This window comes from Oryctolagus cuniculus, chromosome 12 (assembly GCF_964237555.1).
Source record: "Oryctolagus cuniculus chromosome 12, mOryCun1.1, whole genome shotgun sequence".
NCBI classification, from domain to species: Eukaryota; Metazoa; Chordata; class Mammalia; order Lagomorpha; family Leporidae; genus Oryctolagus; species Oryctolagus cuniculus.
Genome location: NC_091443.1, coordinates 68981684 through 68998293, shown reverse-complemented (window position 1 = coordinate 68998293; position 16610 = coordinate 68981684). Strand labels below are relative to the sequence as shown.

General features: G+C 40.4%; 1 long non-coding RNA gene across 1 annotated transcript in view; it reads right to left on the bottom strand.

Moving 5' to 3' along the window:
* LOC138844677 (uncharacterized) overlaps window positions 1–16250 on the bottom strand; it is a 294022-nt gene extending 277772 nt beyond the window's left edge. Inside the window, exon 1 of the long non-coding RNA XR_011380902.1 lies at window positions 14969–16250. This is a non-coding gene — a long non-coding RNA (uncharacterized lncRNA). The remainder of the gene's footprint in view (window positions 1–14968) is intronic.
* Between the last annotated feature and the right edge of the window lie 360 nt (window positions 16251–16610).

Here is a 16610-nt window from a genome sequence, read left to right as displayed (position 1 = left end):
GCACGGCTGCTCGTGTGCCCACTAGGGCTTCTCAGAGCACCAGGCTCCTTTCTCTTTCTTCCTCACATTGCAGCCCCATTTCCTTCTGCCTCTCGTCTGGTTATCCGGTTGAGTGTTGGACTGTTCCTGCCATATGCGAACCCACCGAGGTATGGTCCCTGTGTGTTATTAGGCTAACATTCACAAAAGCTGCAGCACAGGCCTCCTGTGCACCCATCTCATCCTTTGATGGCGTTTTCTTTCTTCTCTTGGATCTGATACACTCTCCATTAGCCTGCTCCGTGTTTCTGGAGGGCGGAATGCGAAACGGCTTGCTTAGGAGTCGGGCAGGCAACAGCCCACGGCATGTGAGGAGTCTAAGAGCCTTCCTAGCTTACCCGGAGAAATGGCACAGCCCGCCCCAATCAGACAGCGGTGATGCTGGCAGCACACTTCGCCAAAGCAGCAGAAACTTCGAAAAGCCCATTGCAACTAGCAGTAAAAAAGATGCCTTGAGGAAGCAACTGTAGTCAGACTTGAAAGTCAGCCAAAGGCGCCTGGCCTCAACTTGGCCACTCAGAAAGGACCGACGAAAAGCAGCAGCGGGGTGGGCCCTTCCACCATACGGATAGCGCTGGCCATGTCAGGACTGGATTGTGGTAACGCCAAAGCACTGTGTAACGCGGCTGGGCTTCCTGGGTAGAAGCCCTAGGAACTGTGCCATTCTCATTCCTTCCAGCTATGGACATGTGCAAACAAGCTTTTCACAGCCACCTTAGGGATTCAGATCCTTTTAGAATAAATTTCTAAGTTTGGGATTTCATTTGTTTTCTATCTGTAAATTGTTGCCCCCCCCCCCACCTTAGGAAATTTACAGAAAACTTTTACAATCTTGTTTTAGTTGTCAAAGCCCCAATAGGACATGTTGAGAATCTGAAATATAATTATTTGTAATCTGTAATATCTACTTAACATTTCAGCCTAGTATTTAATATAATAAATAAGTGTCTGTCAAAAACCTATTTCATGTAATTTAATCCTTAACACATCCCACAAAAATTCAGGCACAGGAAAGCGATTTTGACAAATACTACACATTCCAGCCCCACAGTACCAAGTGCAGTACCTGCTCACTGTGCATGGCTGGGGAGCACTTGAAATGTGTGGCTAGGCCAGATTCAGATGTGCCAAAAGTTAAAAATACTCAATGGATTTTGAACTCCTTTACTGGGTGGGGGTGGGGAGAATGTAAAATGTTAATAATTTTCATATTGATTACATGTTAAAATATCTTTTTATTTATAGGTTAAGAAAATACCTTATTAAAATTAATGTACCAGTGGCTGACACTGTGGTACAGTGGGTTAAGCTTCTGCTTGTAGAAGGTTGGTTTGAGTCCTGGCTGCTTGGCTTCTGATTCAGCTCCCTGCTGATGTACTTGGGAAGCATTGGCATGGAACCAATTTTCACAAAATTACAATTAATAATTTCTAACACCTAGTAGCTTACAAAACCCATTTGTCAAAGTAGTATCTGAGGTACAATGTTAAAAACAGAAAAAAACTCGATCTTCCTTTTTCTATATAGTGTGCTTCCTGATTCTCAGGAAGAGGTACAGGGTGTGGTTTAGATAATACAAATGCCTGTCCATTTAGTGCCTGGTATTTCCCTGACACTAATATAAATTAATTACTTATACTTTCACTGATTACTTTTGTCAATAAAGCTAAATGGAATTCAAATTTGCAAATTTGCTAATGTATCTTCTCTGCCATGAACATTAACCTTCATTCTGGATTTGGCAGTGTTAAATACATACATAAATGTAATCATTTGATGGCACAAGAGAATGGATTTTTTATTAGCTCCACAATCATGATATGCACTTAAAACTTGGTCTGTAAATATCCTGAAACATGCAAAGGAGTAAGAAAGTCAAGATTATGGTAAACAGGATTAGAGAATCAAACTGAGCCCACATTCCTATTATGCTTATACAATCTCTGATATTTAGACAGTAGCATACAACTATTTCAAGTAACAATAATAAAATATTAGTTAATTTTGGATCAAGGCTCATTTCCCAGCACTTTTCTGAGTGCTTTCCTGGTCTCATGTCACATAGCCATTAGAATAATATTAAGTAGAGCTGCATTCTTTCCATTTCACAGACAAGGACCCTGAACTTCAGAAAGGTTAAGTAACTCAGTTGTAATTTCATAGCCTGTAAGTTAGGGAGCCTTGAACGAAGAGCCTAGACTCTTAACTATATGACACCCTATAAGGTATAATAATCTCCTTCCAGCAAAAATTCCCAGGGAAGGAAAGGAGGCAAGGCATGTGTGTAGAGGAGGCTGCTGTTCCAATTTCTTTTTATCTTGTGACATGTGTGCAATACTGCCACAAATTAGTTTCCATGCAATCAGTATAGAGAGGACAAACGTATCTATTTGTAACCCTTAGACATTTTTTCTGAAGCTTCTTCCACTAAGGGTAAATAAACTCTGTCCACATAGGCTATATTTTCTCCAGATATGCCAGAGTCCCTGCCAATTAAAAGAGATACAAGGCTGCTTTTAAAACTTGCAGTATTGTGAATACAACTTGTACAAATGCTGTTTTCCTCAGCTGAAAGTGCCCTTGTTCTCCCCACCCCCCATGTTCTTATCCTCAAATCCCCAAGATGGCTTAGACAGGCCACCATCACCACCATGGGCATTTTATCCTGATGTCTTTTCTTCATAACAAAGCCTATCATACTGTTCTGAAATGCAATAATAACAAGGGCCTAGTAGTGGATATTTGACACTTGACATCTCTAGGTGAGCTCTCTGTGGATGTTCAAGACTTGCTTTACTCTATAATCGTTGATGGAAATATGAGCTCATCTCTCTATGATACAGTCACCAGTTGCAAGAATTTTTTATGCCTAAAGAGGGTAAATTTCAAGAGAAGATTTCAAATAAGGTCTACAGGGTTTGACATTGAAACCACACTGAATGGGGAAAGTTTTTTTGGACTCTTTTTCTATAGTCACTCTTCCTCTTTTAACTAATAACCTAATTGTAAGCTAACAGGTGACCATATGTTCTGAGCAGTTTTCCATAAACTGGTGTTAATCTATACACCAGCCCTAAAGACAGGCATGCCCCAAATGACTCCATCATCCTATGAAAGTGATCCATAGGACATCCAGCTTTGGCAGGCCATGAAAGCACAATTAAATGTGCATGCTCAGAAGACTTTCAACCACTGCAACTAATCTTGTCTCATGGTCAAACCTCCTTCAGCTCCTACCTAGGAGCTCCTGGACTAGTTTGACTAAGAAAGAAAACATGCCAAGATGGAGTCTGGAATGCAGAACATTCATTAGGAATCAACAACAGAGAAAAGGAAGAGAGGAAAAGCAGGACTCATTTGAGGAAGAAGTTAAATGGTGAGAGAGGGCCAACAACGCTTAATCAACGTTATGGGGAACTTGAGAGAATTTTCATCAGCATTGTCCTGCTTTGGGCCAAAATGTCCAGGCCCTTACACTTCCACCTCAACCAGAGCAAATTTTTGTCCTTGGACAAGAATGCTCTTGATGCTGAAGCAAATCTAGAAGCAATTGACAACTGGAGTATATCCTAAAAGGAAAGCCCTCCTGTTGAGGCACAACAGTGAATAGTATATATGATTGCTCACTTTTCCTTGAAGGAAATATTGTCTCAGTAAAGGTTGTGCATCAGGATGTAAAAGAATTAAAATATTAGTGAAGGAGGTTTGGTGCAGCACTAATGGATCTCTTGGCATGGGTTAATAACGGGATTAGCTGGATTGCAATGTGAACATTCATCAGAAGCCCTCCTTGATGGATAAGTCAATCAGATGAATAAGATAAGTCTTAAGTCTCCCTGCAAATGTTAGTCACCCTCCTCCCATAGTTAACTCTAAACCCTGTTCAGAAGGCTCACAAACCAAGAAGTGGCCTTGATATCAAGGGTTAAGGTTATGAAGGGGATCAACTTTATAAACCTCAACCCAAGACTGGCCTATTCACTTCCACTGATAAGTGAGAAATCAATTAGTAGCAGGAACCAATGTTGAATGACCTCCATTCACTCCCTCCACTTTCTCCACTCCCGGCCGTTTACTTGCAATTCAACTACCTCACATCCTTAATATCATAGTAGGGATAACAATAGGATATTTTTTATATGGTGATCATTTTACTTTCTCTGTTTACCATGGTCATACCACCATCACCATCTGAGGAATCAAAGAATTCTCTACTAAATATTATGATGCAACACAAATACTTGTAACCAACGAACACGCACTTTCCAGGAAAAATAAGGCAAAGATTTAGATCTCCATCTTCTAAAAGCAGCTGGACATGGAACACAAACAGATGGCCTTATAAAGAGTCAGGCACCACACCAGCAATATATTCTTTGAATGATTACTCAGTACACAGTAATATGTCTCCCATCACTAGAATATACTGGGTTTGGAACTGAAAGTTGGAAGTGAGAGAAGACTGTCTTACTATCAGACCTTGTGACCTAATGATTTACAAAAGTTTTGCTTCCTATGCCTCGTGACCAGCTTAAAGTTCTCCATACCTAATGAAGTAATATTTCTATCAACACATACAGCTCTTATCTTTGCCTACTATCAAGAGGGAATAGATATGCTGTTACAACATGGAAAGGGAAGAGACTAGATAGGACACAGATCCTCCATAATTCTCTTTCCAGAAGTAAAATATAAGGGAAAACAATCCACAGCTATACAAGCAATAGCACAAGGTGTTCAGATTCTTCAGTGATAACAGTTCGGTCAGAGAACCTTAGTCAAGGGAAGTGGAAATTGAAAGCAAAGGAAACAGGCTGGCGCTACAGCTCACTTGGCTAATCCTCCGCCTGCGGCGCCGGCACCCCAGGTTCTAGTCCCGGTTGGGGCGCCAGATTCTGTCCTGGTTGCCCCTCTTCCAGGCCAGCTCTCTGCTGTGGCCTGGGAAGGTAGTGGAGGATGGCCCAAGTGCTTGGGCCCTGCACCCGCATGGGAGACCAGGAGAAGCACCTGGCTCCTGGCTTTGGCTTGGCACAGCGCGCTGGCCGTAGTGGCCATTTGGGGGGGTGAACCAACGGAAAAAGGAAGACCTTTATCTCTCTCTCTCTCTCTCTCTCTCTCTCTCTCACTGTCTAACTCTGCCTGTCAAAAAAAGAAAGCAAAGGAAACAAAGCATTTGTGTTCAGAGAGGGAAATCATGGCTTCAGTTTCTGCCTGCAAATCAGCTTCAGTGACAAGGTCTACAGCTCTCACTCACATGTCTTTCTTGTTCTGTGTAGTATGTAGTTATAAATTCTAACTTATTTTCTTCTTTCATCTCCCTCCTCACTATGTTATTTCATGCACTGGGTGGTGTTGTGCTTTCCAGGCTAGTCCATATGTTCTAACTGGACTTGTGACAGAACTAGAGAAGAAATGGCATCACCTACAGATTGCCATTTGTAGCTAGAAGCAAAGAATTATAAATTTTACCCTTCCTGGAAAAGGTGTAACAGTCTTGATGGTTTATGAGAGATTTTTGCATCAGAGTTATGAAAGCACTTTTTTTTTAAAGATCATTGATTTTTTTCTATTATAGACTGACATTTTCCTGGGACCTCATGTCCTGTAAAACTATTTACAAATTATTAGAGAGCTTATCAGGAAAAAATAGAGACAAGCACTCAAAACCTGTGTAATTCTGTAAGCAGACGAATAACAAGTAAATACTCTAACCAGTTTTTTAATGCTATAATTACTATTTTGTTAATAAAAAACTCTACAGACAATTTTGGATTTTTTTCTATTTTAAAGGGTGAAATGTAGAAAGCAGTTGAGGCTGCTGACTTATGAAGACAAGAGCATAATGCAAAAAGGCTGGCCAGAATCTCACAATAAACACTTGTTGAGCAGAACACATGCCCAAAATAAAACAGAAGGGAGTAGTGTGAATGAGTGCTGTGTATCGGACTGCTCTCCCCCACAGCTCTCTCTGTTCAGCTGTGTAACCCTTCACTCATTGTTACTTAATGGCACAAAACATCTGTATGCTGAGAAAAATTATTAATGAACCAATGCAACGTCTATGTTATATTAAAAACATCTCATTATCAACCAATCCTATAAGCTCATTTGTTTATAGACATACATGTTATCCGCGAAGGTTATTTACATGAAGAAAGAAATTTTGGTTGCTTTTTGGGCAACCCAATCAGGGACTATGGTGTACATTTTTCACCATGGTTGACTTATATGCCAAAACCAGGCTTAAATTTGGAGAATTCCACTATAGAACCTGAAAATGTTAGATATTCATCTTCTGGCTTCTCTTAGCCCTAGGGCAAGGTGCACAGCCAAGGCTCACAAGCAGACAGGCACACCTAAGCTTTAAAAGCAAAGGGAGGGATGAACTCCTCCAGATGGTGACAGCAATTACAGCAAGATCAGGATCAGGTTGCTTAAGGCAGCAGGAGGCACAGGTGAAGGCAGCAGCCTCCAGTTGCCCAAACCAGATGTGTTTCAAAGATGAGCTGCAGAGTCTAGTGCTGTGTCTGCAGTACTGATGCCCACACTGGTGCTACAGTGGTGTCATCTGGGACATTGTTTATGGCATTTTAGGCTTGCATCAGACTCTTTTGCTTTCTGGGTGTTATTTTGAGCTACTTCAAGTCTTTCAATAAAATTCTGTTTCCAACTAAGCCAGACAGCATTACTTTTAGAAATTTACAACCAAGAGCCCCAGATCAGAACCATCTTCTGGGGTGAACCAACTTGAGAAAGGGGCTGTACCTCTTATCACTGAATCCACAGAGTAGAGCTTTGTAACTAGTACATAATGAGTACTCAGTAAATGTGCAAATAAATGAGTAGATGGTGCTACTGTAAGAAGCTTTAGAATCTTATTTCTGTTAGGATACAAGTAATTAAAATATCACACTTCAAATAGCTTTCAGAAACTAACATGATCCTAATAATTATTCCAATAAACCAATAATTTTTCTAAATATTTAAACAAATAACAAGGAGAATTGCCATTTTACCATAAGTTACCATTTAATGTTAGGCTTATGTTAAGAAAATAAAACCTAGGTCGGTGCCGCGGCTCACTAGGCTAATCCTCCACCTGCGGCGCTGGCACATCAGGTTGTAGTCCCGGTTGGGGCGCCAGATTCTGTCCCAGTTGCCCCTCTTCCAGGCCAGCTCTCTGCTGTGGCCTGGGAGTGCAGTGGAAGATGGCCCAAGTGCTTGGGCCCTGCACCCGCATGGGAGACCAGGAGAAGCACCTGGCTCCTGGCTTCCAATTGGTGCAGCTCACTGGCCGAAGCAGCCATTGGGGGGTGAACCAATGGAAAAAGGAAGACCTTTCTCTCTGTCTCTCTCTCTCACTGTCCACTCTGTGTGAGGTGTCTGGCGCATAACAAATCTTCCCAGGAAGACAAATCAATTAATTCACAGGCTTTTATTGGGGTTCTGCTCCCGGGCGAGGTTCCCTGGTCCCAACAGAGCAACAGAGCAGGGGCCAGAGAAGTTGCACGTCAGAGATTGGGAGAGCTCCTTTTATAGATTCAGGGCATGGGGGTTAAAGGTTGAGGCGGGTCTGATCCTCACTGTTTGACCTTTAGGTACCCGGAGGGACCTTGACAAGGACTTTCTTCCCCGGAAGTAGGCCTCTCCATTCCCGGAAGTGTAGGCCTTCCCTCCTTGCAGATCCCAAAGCTACCATCCTGACCTTTTGATGATAGGAAAAGGGGCGACGATGAGTCTCTCTGGCTACTTCCTGCTCACTGGGGACGTCGTCTACAGGGGCCCGCTGAGGGTATCTTGGTGCTCCACAGGGACAGGCATGTATGGATGGAGAAGCATCTGGTTGACCGCTACTCTGGAGGCTTCAACTCCACATGGCACCCAACATGGGGTGAGGTCATCCCATACAGCATCGGACTCACTACACCAAACACTGGCCCCAGAACAGAACACGCTTAGATACCTGAAAACTGATTCTGCTGTTTTTATTTTCCATGGCAAAACAACTAAAAAAAAAAAATAAACAAAATAACCTGTGATTTTAACAGAGACCAAGTGCTAAGTAGAGAGATTATTTACAGGTTAGGTTTTGGAAAGTTGATACTTATGCGCAGGATTTCCTCACCTTCTAAAGTTGGTGACTGATAAGGGTGATTTAGACCAGAATATCAAATGTCTCCAGTGGGCTTCCCTCAATATTCCAACCAGAAAATGTGCAAATTATTAAGAAGCAAGCATCTCCAATCCAGGACAGAAAAGGTCAAAGTTAAAAGAGAATATGAAAATAGTTGGGATACAGGCAGAGATGCTCATTTGCAAGCTCATCAACAGCAAATGCCTAGATGCCTCTTGATCAGCTCTTTGTTTCACAAACCACACAAAAAATGTTGTTGTTGTGATCTTACTCTTGACAGCAGACAAAAGGGAAGATTACACATATAAACAACACACGTTTCTCCAAGCTTTCTTCTTTTCCCTCAAACACAGCAAAGTGATATAAGAGAGGAAATACATGCAAGAAGTACTCATTTTGGATTTGGATTTTAAAAAAAATCAATGGGTATCACTCCGTTCCTAGGAGCCTAAGTTGAAAGGTACTTTAGTTAAGCAATTTCCAGGCTTGTTCTACATGTAAATGTTTCAGATTGCTATCCATCAATGAAATATAGAGAAATGAAAGAAGGAAAAAACCCACTGTCTTCTCAGATGGCTGACAGCCAATTTTCTAGGCTACTTTTCACTTTAAAATGTGCTTATTGAGCCAGTTTCCAATGCATTATTTGGGAGAGCTATTACATTTGAATGGGTTCCATGCTGGCAAACTGCATTTTGGAGTCACCAAGGTTCCCTTGATGCTTTACATTAGCTGACTACATTAGTTTCCATCCCTGTGGTTTTACACTTAGATTGATGGATATATTATCTCACATTCTTGAACTCTAGGAGTCATTATAAACTGAGAAATGGCTTAGGGTTCATATTAGGAGTGAAATGTGCACTGTTTAAGCTGATACTTGTACCATAAGGATTTCCCCTAGACTTCAGCTGGTTCCTCAAATTTGGAGGAATTCCAAAAAGGTGAATTGGTTTGAGAATCTTTCTACAGATTCAGGATTACTGGGGGAGAGTGTTTTAATTCTATGGGCAGAGTGAAAGAGTAGGCACCAAAGCACACTCCCAAAGAAGCAGATTCATTATCTGAGTGCCAGACAAAGTACTTCCCAGAGAATTTTAGACAATAAACCAAGCTGACTGGAACAGGGGAGGAATGCTATTAACTCATTATTATTCTATTAGACTCAGGTTTTGCTTCATCTAGATCATCTAGAATTCTTCTACTCATTCTGCATATTCAACCCCCAGCTTGTGTGTGCTTTGTTTCTAACACTGTCAACGTGCAGCTGTCTTCAGAGGACTGGTCTTGGGCTACTACAACAGCTTTGCCTGCAGGTACAGAGAATCAGAAGTACCCAGTAATTCCTACCACCAATACCTCCCCCCTGAGAAAAGCCAGCAGCCAAGACTGGTGTGGTAATATGAAAGTTCAGGCTCCATGCATAGAAGCAGGACAAATTACAGGTGCAATTTACCCTCCAGAGCTTGCCACAGAAGTGAGCTAAGGCAAGCACCCCAATTTTGTTAGTAAAATGGCCCAGTCTTATCAATGGTGTGGGCTACACCCTGACACCATCCTAGGCTCTAGTCCCCCGCCGCCATTATTGGAAGCCAGGTGGCCATATGGTCCAACCACAGATGTCAGCCCCACCCCCACCCTAATGGAATTCGCTTCTCCTACTTCCCTGCCCACTCCCTGGCAAAGTTTTAAAAGGACCTGTTCCTGAACACGTGGCTCTCTTTCTCTCCATCTCCTGATCTCTATCTCTCTGTCTCTTGATCTCTCTCTGGATCTCTCTCTTAAGCTCTCCTTCTTCCTCTTTTCCTTTTTTGCCTCTTCCCTCTGATCTGTTGGATTTTCGCCCCCAAATAAACCTTTTCCCTTACTCTGGTGTTTGGTGTGTTTTGTGGCAGCCTTACAAATTTGGCCTCTCTTTTCCTATTCTGTTCACTACTCTTACCAGTTTTCCCTGACAACACTTCTAAATACATCACTTGCTTAGGAACCCTTATCCTGGAGCTTGTTTCTGAAGAATCTGACTTACTACACCTTACGGAGCAATCAGGATTTGCTCTGCATCCTGATGGAGAGACGGAGTTGAGTATAGAAATGAGAAGGATAGAGTTGTATCCCTAAAAGCCAGAATGAAGCACAAGATAATGGACTAGAATGGAATCTGGAACTGATATTGTGTATTAGAGTATAGCAAAGAGAAAATTATACTATGATTAAGATATCATTGAGGAAAAAGAAATGTCCCTTCTCAAGTCATCATTTTTTTTTAATTTTACTGATTTAAAAAAATTCATTTGTTTTTACTTATTTGAAAGTCAGAGAGACAGAAATCCATCTCTTCCATCCACTAGTTTACTCCCCAAATGCCCACAACAGCCAGGGCTGGACCAGACTGAAACAAGGAGCCAGGAATTCTATCTGGGTCTGCATGTGGGTGGAGGGGATGTAGTACTGTGCCATCATCTGCTTCCTCCCAGAGTGCTCAATTAGCAGGAAACTGGGATCAAAAACAGAGCTGGAACTCGAACCCAAGAACTCCAGCACAGGAAGCAGCCTTTCCTAATGGCATCGTAACTCCTTTGCCAAACACCCACCCACCCTCCTGAATTCATCTTGACACTCTATGCCAGAAGACAGTTTTTAAGAAACAAAATTTTCTGTCTTTGAATTCATGATTTAATCAGTTTTCGCTTTCTCCCAGTAAATTCTGGGCTAAAAAATATCCTAACTATTCATCCTATGTCATAAAGATGTGCAAAATTAATAATACTAGGAGACCCAGGTGAGAGAGTTTTTTGCAGCCTGGATAAGAGACTGCTCTATGGTCAAAAGGAACAGGCAAATCAGAGCTCTCCAGATTTTTTGTCATATATATGAGAATAGATGATAAAAGTAAATAACTGTTAATTTAAAAATTATATATTGTATAATCCTTAGCATGGCGTAAAAGGATCTTCATAATCTGACCCAAGTTGCATTTCAAGCCTTTTCTTTTACCATTTCCTTACCTACACATTAGTCGTTAGTACTTCACTGAGGTCCTTGTCATTACTGGAGTACAGTATACCACCTCCCGCCCATGATGCTCTTTGGAAAGCCCTCTACCCTTTCTCTAAAAAGCTTCAGTCCATTTTCCATACGCAGTTCAAATGTCACATTCTCTGATACCTTATCCTGCCTTTCAGGTAGCTTATCACTTCTTTCCATATGCTTTGATAACAAGTTTGTATTTTTGATATACCTTTGGTTTGGATATCGCCTTAAAACAAAGACAAGTCACAGGGATCCTAGATAGTGTGTTTATCCTTGTTTCGCCTCACTATTGCAATGTCTACTACACTCTTGATTGCCTTACATGACTGTTGCTTTCTGAAATAAATTGAATAAATTTGGATTTACAAAGTGGAACCAAATTAGAAAAGCTCTCAGATGGTAAAAGAACTTGAATTGGAACCCAATAATGTGACAAAACACTTGGAATTATTTGCTTAAGGAAAGAAGAAAATGTGCTAAATGTCTGGAGAGAACCACAAAATTGTAGCTCCTCCTCACACCCAAATGTATCATGAACGAGTGTGCAATATATTTCCAGCAGCACTAGTCAACAATGACTCTGATGCATTTAAATTATCTCCTTTCACTGTTTCAACCAATGGATTTAAGAAGAAAAGTCATTTCCTGAAAGTGGTTAAGATTCAGGAGTTGAAATCTGAAGAATTTAGACAGAATGCTGAGATGGCTAATTACAACTATATGAAATTGGACAATTTTCACTAGTAAAATAAGAATAAAGGCACTGACCTCATATAGACATTGTAAAGAATAGTTGCCTCTGATACTACGTATTATAAATAACTATATTGTGAATTTGAAAATTATTGATTTTTAGGGTAGAATTCCTCAAAAATGCCACATTCAAAATGTGCTCATATATAGTTATCCCATAGGCAGTTAAGAGGAGAACTAGAATTCCAATTTGAGGGACTAGCCATGTGGAAACATACATTTCACATACTCAGGGAGTAAGCTTTATGACTTCTGCTGCTGCTCCTTCTCACACCCTTCTCATAGACCAAAGCAGTGGCTAACCTAGGGATGAATTCTTCAAATCTCAATGTCTCCTTGAAATGTGATAGCCTTTCTGAGCCTGGCTTAGCTTTGAGAGTTTCCTTGAGTCACCAACTACTTTCAGCTCCTCTGTTCTCTGCTGCATGCATTTAGCAATGAGTCTGCTGGTTCACCCAGGTGATAGATAACTCCCCTGCCAGTTTCCTTCGTGATCTAGGTAATATCTGGGAATTACGGACTATGTCCAAAGGAGTCACTGTATTTCTTTTTGAAAAACTATGTTTTTAAGGACACGGGGTCTTGTCTCTTCTATTCTGAATGGTGATGATCTACAGAGTCTAATACTATACTGCGTAGCCAGGAGTCTTAAACCACGAGGCGATCTCTTGGTTTAAATCACATTCTGATGAAGTGAGCAACACTTCCCTTTGCGTGGATTCACTTTGTGTGAATAAAAATGTTGTGAACCCCACTCTTTAGCAGAGGATAGGATAAAATATGCTGCCTAGGGAGTCAGGCATATGTGGGGTGTGTAAGGGACAGATCCGTGCCCCTCAGCTTTGTTCCACAGGTTCATCTGTTCCTCAGATTTCACATTAAGAAAGAAACTATCACATACAGTTTCTCTTTTTCATATCTTTCATATCTTTTTCCTATCTTTTCTATTAATCTGACCTCAAAGCTCTTGGTTCTTCAGAAAATAAAATCTTTCTTGTTTGGTACCTGAGGCTACCTTTTATTTGATATAAAAAAATGTTTTGTTAGCACCCAGCAACACGGTAGAGTGGCTTCTCCTGATTCTTTATTTTTAATTTTTATTTGTTTGAAAGGCAGAAATAGAGACAAATATACACAAAGAGATAGAGAATTCCCATATACTAGTTGACACTCCAATGCCTGAAAGAGCGAGAACTGGGCCAGAAGGAACCCAAGGGCTCAGTTCTAGTCTCTAACATGCGTGGCAGAGACCCAAAGACCCGAAGACTGCTGGTGAGTGCATTAGCAAGAAGCTGGAATCAGGTGCAGAGCTAAAACTTGAACCCAGGTACTCTGATTTGGGACACAGGGGCATCTTAATTGCTGCACCAAATACCTACCACTCTCCTTCCTAATCGCAGAATTCACCTGTGATGATAGAAATCCATGTCCTCAACTGCTTCACCTTTTTGGAAAACACAGCTTACACCACGGCGATTGCACTCAGCACTGCTGCGGAAGCCAAATCCACCTCCTACACTTCCCATCTGGGATTTCCAACTTCCTGTTGAACACCATGGACAACAACCCACCATCCTGAGTAATCCTACTTTCTGGACACTCATCTGCCCCTTAGACACACACACAAACCACATATGCCTGACTCCCTAGGCGCATATTTTATCCTCTGCTAACAAATAGGATTCACAACATATTTATTCACACAAAACTCTACCACACTTGGGGTAATAAATATTTTATTTAAAATCCATAGGGACTATGGATCCTTTTCTATATCCTAATGATAGGTTCCAAAAGTCCCCCACTATGCACCTTCCTTCCTTCCCAACTTCTCTGTGGTGTTTGCTATTTCTTACTATGTATCTTCCTCCTCCAAACATACATCCCTGAACTCATTTCATAAAATCTTTTAGTTTGTAAAAGATCCTCCAGTAACCAGGTCCACCTGCCTTACATAGCAGACAGGAAATTTTAAGTAGCACATTTGGGGATTGTTTTGTGGCCACATAACCACAGAAAAATGAAATATTAGTACACTTACAAAGAAATTAACAAAGTATCAAGTAATTCAGGGAATTCATGTCTACAAGCCTTGAGATGCTGTTTTTTTTTTTTTTTTCTGTGTTGTTGTTATTGCCTGGTCTGTTTTTGTTCAATTATTTCAAATTTCTTCAAATTTTCCCAATCAATTCCTTCATTTCCACTTGGGAATCTTTACGGAGCATGAATGGCATTATGCCTAAAGCTGAATTTACACCCGCTTTCCAACTTGCTCTTCAGGTCACCTCCCATTTATAACACTTCCATTTTCCGTTTTCTTGCATGAAAGCTAACAATTTTTGGCCCACCTATTTTCTGTACCCATTGGTAATTTTTCTTCCTCAATGTTTCAGAAAGTAAATTCCTTTTCATAGTTACTGTGGCTGGTTGCTGAAAACCCTCTGAAACCTTCTGTATGAGAACATAAACCCTATTAATATGTCTACTACCCTGCAATTCTTCCTGCCCATCATTCATAGACAAATTTTCCTAAAAGATCACTTCCCTGATGCCATTCCTCTAGTGACAAAGCTCCAATGCTTCTCCATTTCCTAACTGTTGAATCAGTAAGAACAATCAGTAATGTTAATTATTCTCCAATGGCTCTAGTTCAAACAAGCAAGAGGAGGAAGAATGCATGTGGGTTCACCCCATCATAAGCATCTGGAGGTTCTAATGTATTGTGCATGAAATGAACCGTTTTTCAAGAAGGAAAAAAATGGAACATTAGATGGAGAAGAGAAGGAGAAAAAATTAAGGGAGGGATTAGGGATGAGATGAAGAAGGCAGGGATGGACAGAGAGAGGATGGAAGGAAGAAACCAATCTAAGGATATTTTTAATTGCTTTTTCTCAGACTGCTTCATTGTTTCAACATCATGATTTCCTTTTGTGTGTAAGTCCAATTTCTTAAAAAAAAAAGTAAAATAAGTAAAGTAAAACTCATGAAACTAAAAAACAGCACATGACTTACCTTGACTTTCATGCTTCCCTTGAAGACATTAAATCAAGATAGCTCTCTTTATTCTAATTTTCCAATTCAGAAAGAGAAAATAGAAAAATATTTTTGTGGCTTTCTATCATAAAAGTCAGAGCATCCTGTATATTTGAATCCTATCTGACTCAGATGTGTTGCCTAATATTTTTCTCACTTCTTAAAGTTTTTTTTCCTCATATGCTAGTTAGTATGTCAGAGAGAATAGTGAAACTAAGACGTGGTAGTCTGCATTTAAGGTATTTTATTGGCACAGGATACAGAAAATAAGCAAATTTAAAACTGGAAAGCAGACTTTCTCAATTAATTTAAGCATTTAAGAATAAATGCAGAAACATGATTGAAAGAATGAAATTAATCGTCAAAGTAACCCAAAATAATTTTGTTTTAAAGAAGAAAAAATAACAAGTAATTAGCTGTGGCTAATTTTAATATTGAGGTTGGCTATTTAAGTCACCCTGTAGAAAATCCATTGGGAAGTAGACCCTAATGTGAAGAAGTTGAGTTAAGGTCTTTTAATTAAATTTAAAGATTTTCTTACCCTTGGGAAAGGGCATAATTAGCTGTTTTCTAACGCATTTGACCCGAAGATGCTTGAATCAGCAGATAATTGAATGTATTAAAAGCAGTAGCAATTCTAATTATGAGACTTAGTTGTTGGTAGGGGAAAAAAAGAAGTTATTCATTATTTATTCAAGATCATCCACACAAATATAGGAGCAGGGAGGGAAATAGGCAATTACCAACCGTCTTAGGCCCACAATTGTGCATCCTCACATGGTGCTCTTAGGAGGAGAATTGGGCAACTCAGGACATGAGTCATTTTGTTATTCCCACGAAAGATCTCAATCTGCATGCCAAATAAATTATCACTAAAAATAGAGTGAAGCACTAACAGCAGTAGAATGTACCAGCTGGACTGATGCCTGCATCACAGATTAACTCTGATATATTGGGCTTTGGTATGTTGCTGGGATGTTTCTGAGGGCACATATATCCAAATCAGCACACTAACAAGCTGTTCTCAGATGGAGTTCTACTAAATAAGTACTTGGGTTGTATGGTGCTTATGCAAGTTTGAGTAAGGGAGTGATCTTTTTATCTTACTTAATTTTCTTGAAATGCTGAGAGAGAGAGAGAGAGAATCTCCTACCTACTAGCTTCACTTCCCAAATGCTCACAAAAGCTGGGCTGGGCCAGGTCAAACCAGGAGTCAGTAATTTAATCCAGGTCATTCATGTAAGTGGCAGGGACCCAATTACATGAGCCATCACTGATGCCTCTCAGCATGTGCAATAGCAGGAATTCGGAATAAAAAATGGAGCTTGGACTAGAATCCAGGCACTCCGATATGGGGTGTAGATGTCCTGAGCAGTGTCGTAACCTCTATGCCAAACATCCACCTTGTACATTCTCGTCTCTTTTTAAAGGAAAACAAGTCTGAAATCCCAGTCTAAAATTTCTATTATAACCAAATATTTAAACAAATAAAAGCTACTAACTTAAATATACATTCTTATGTTGTTAGCACTTGTGCAATTAAACTATTCATTAAAATACACAAAATGAACCCCTAAAATATAAATCAACAAAATTTAATGTTGTGGGTAATACTGTTTTG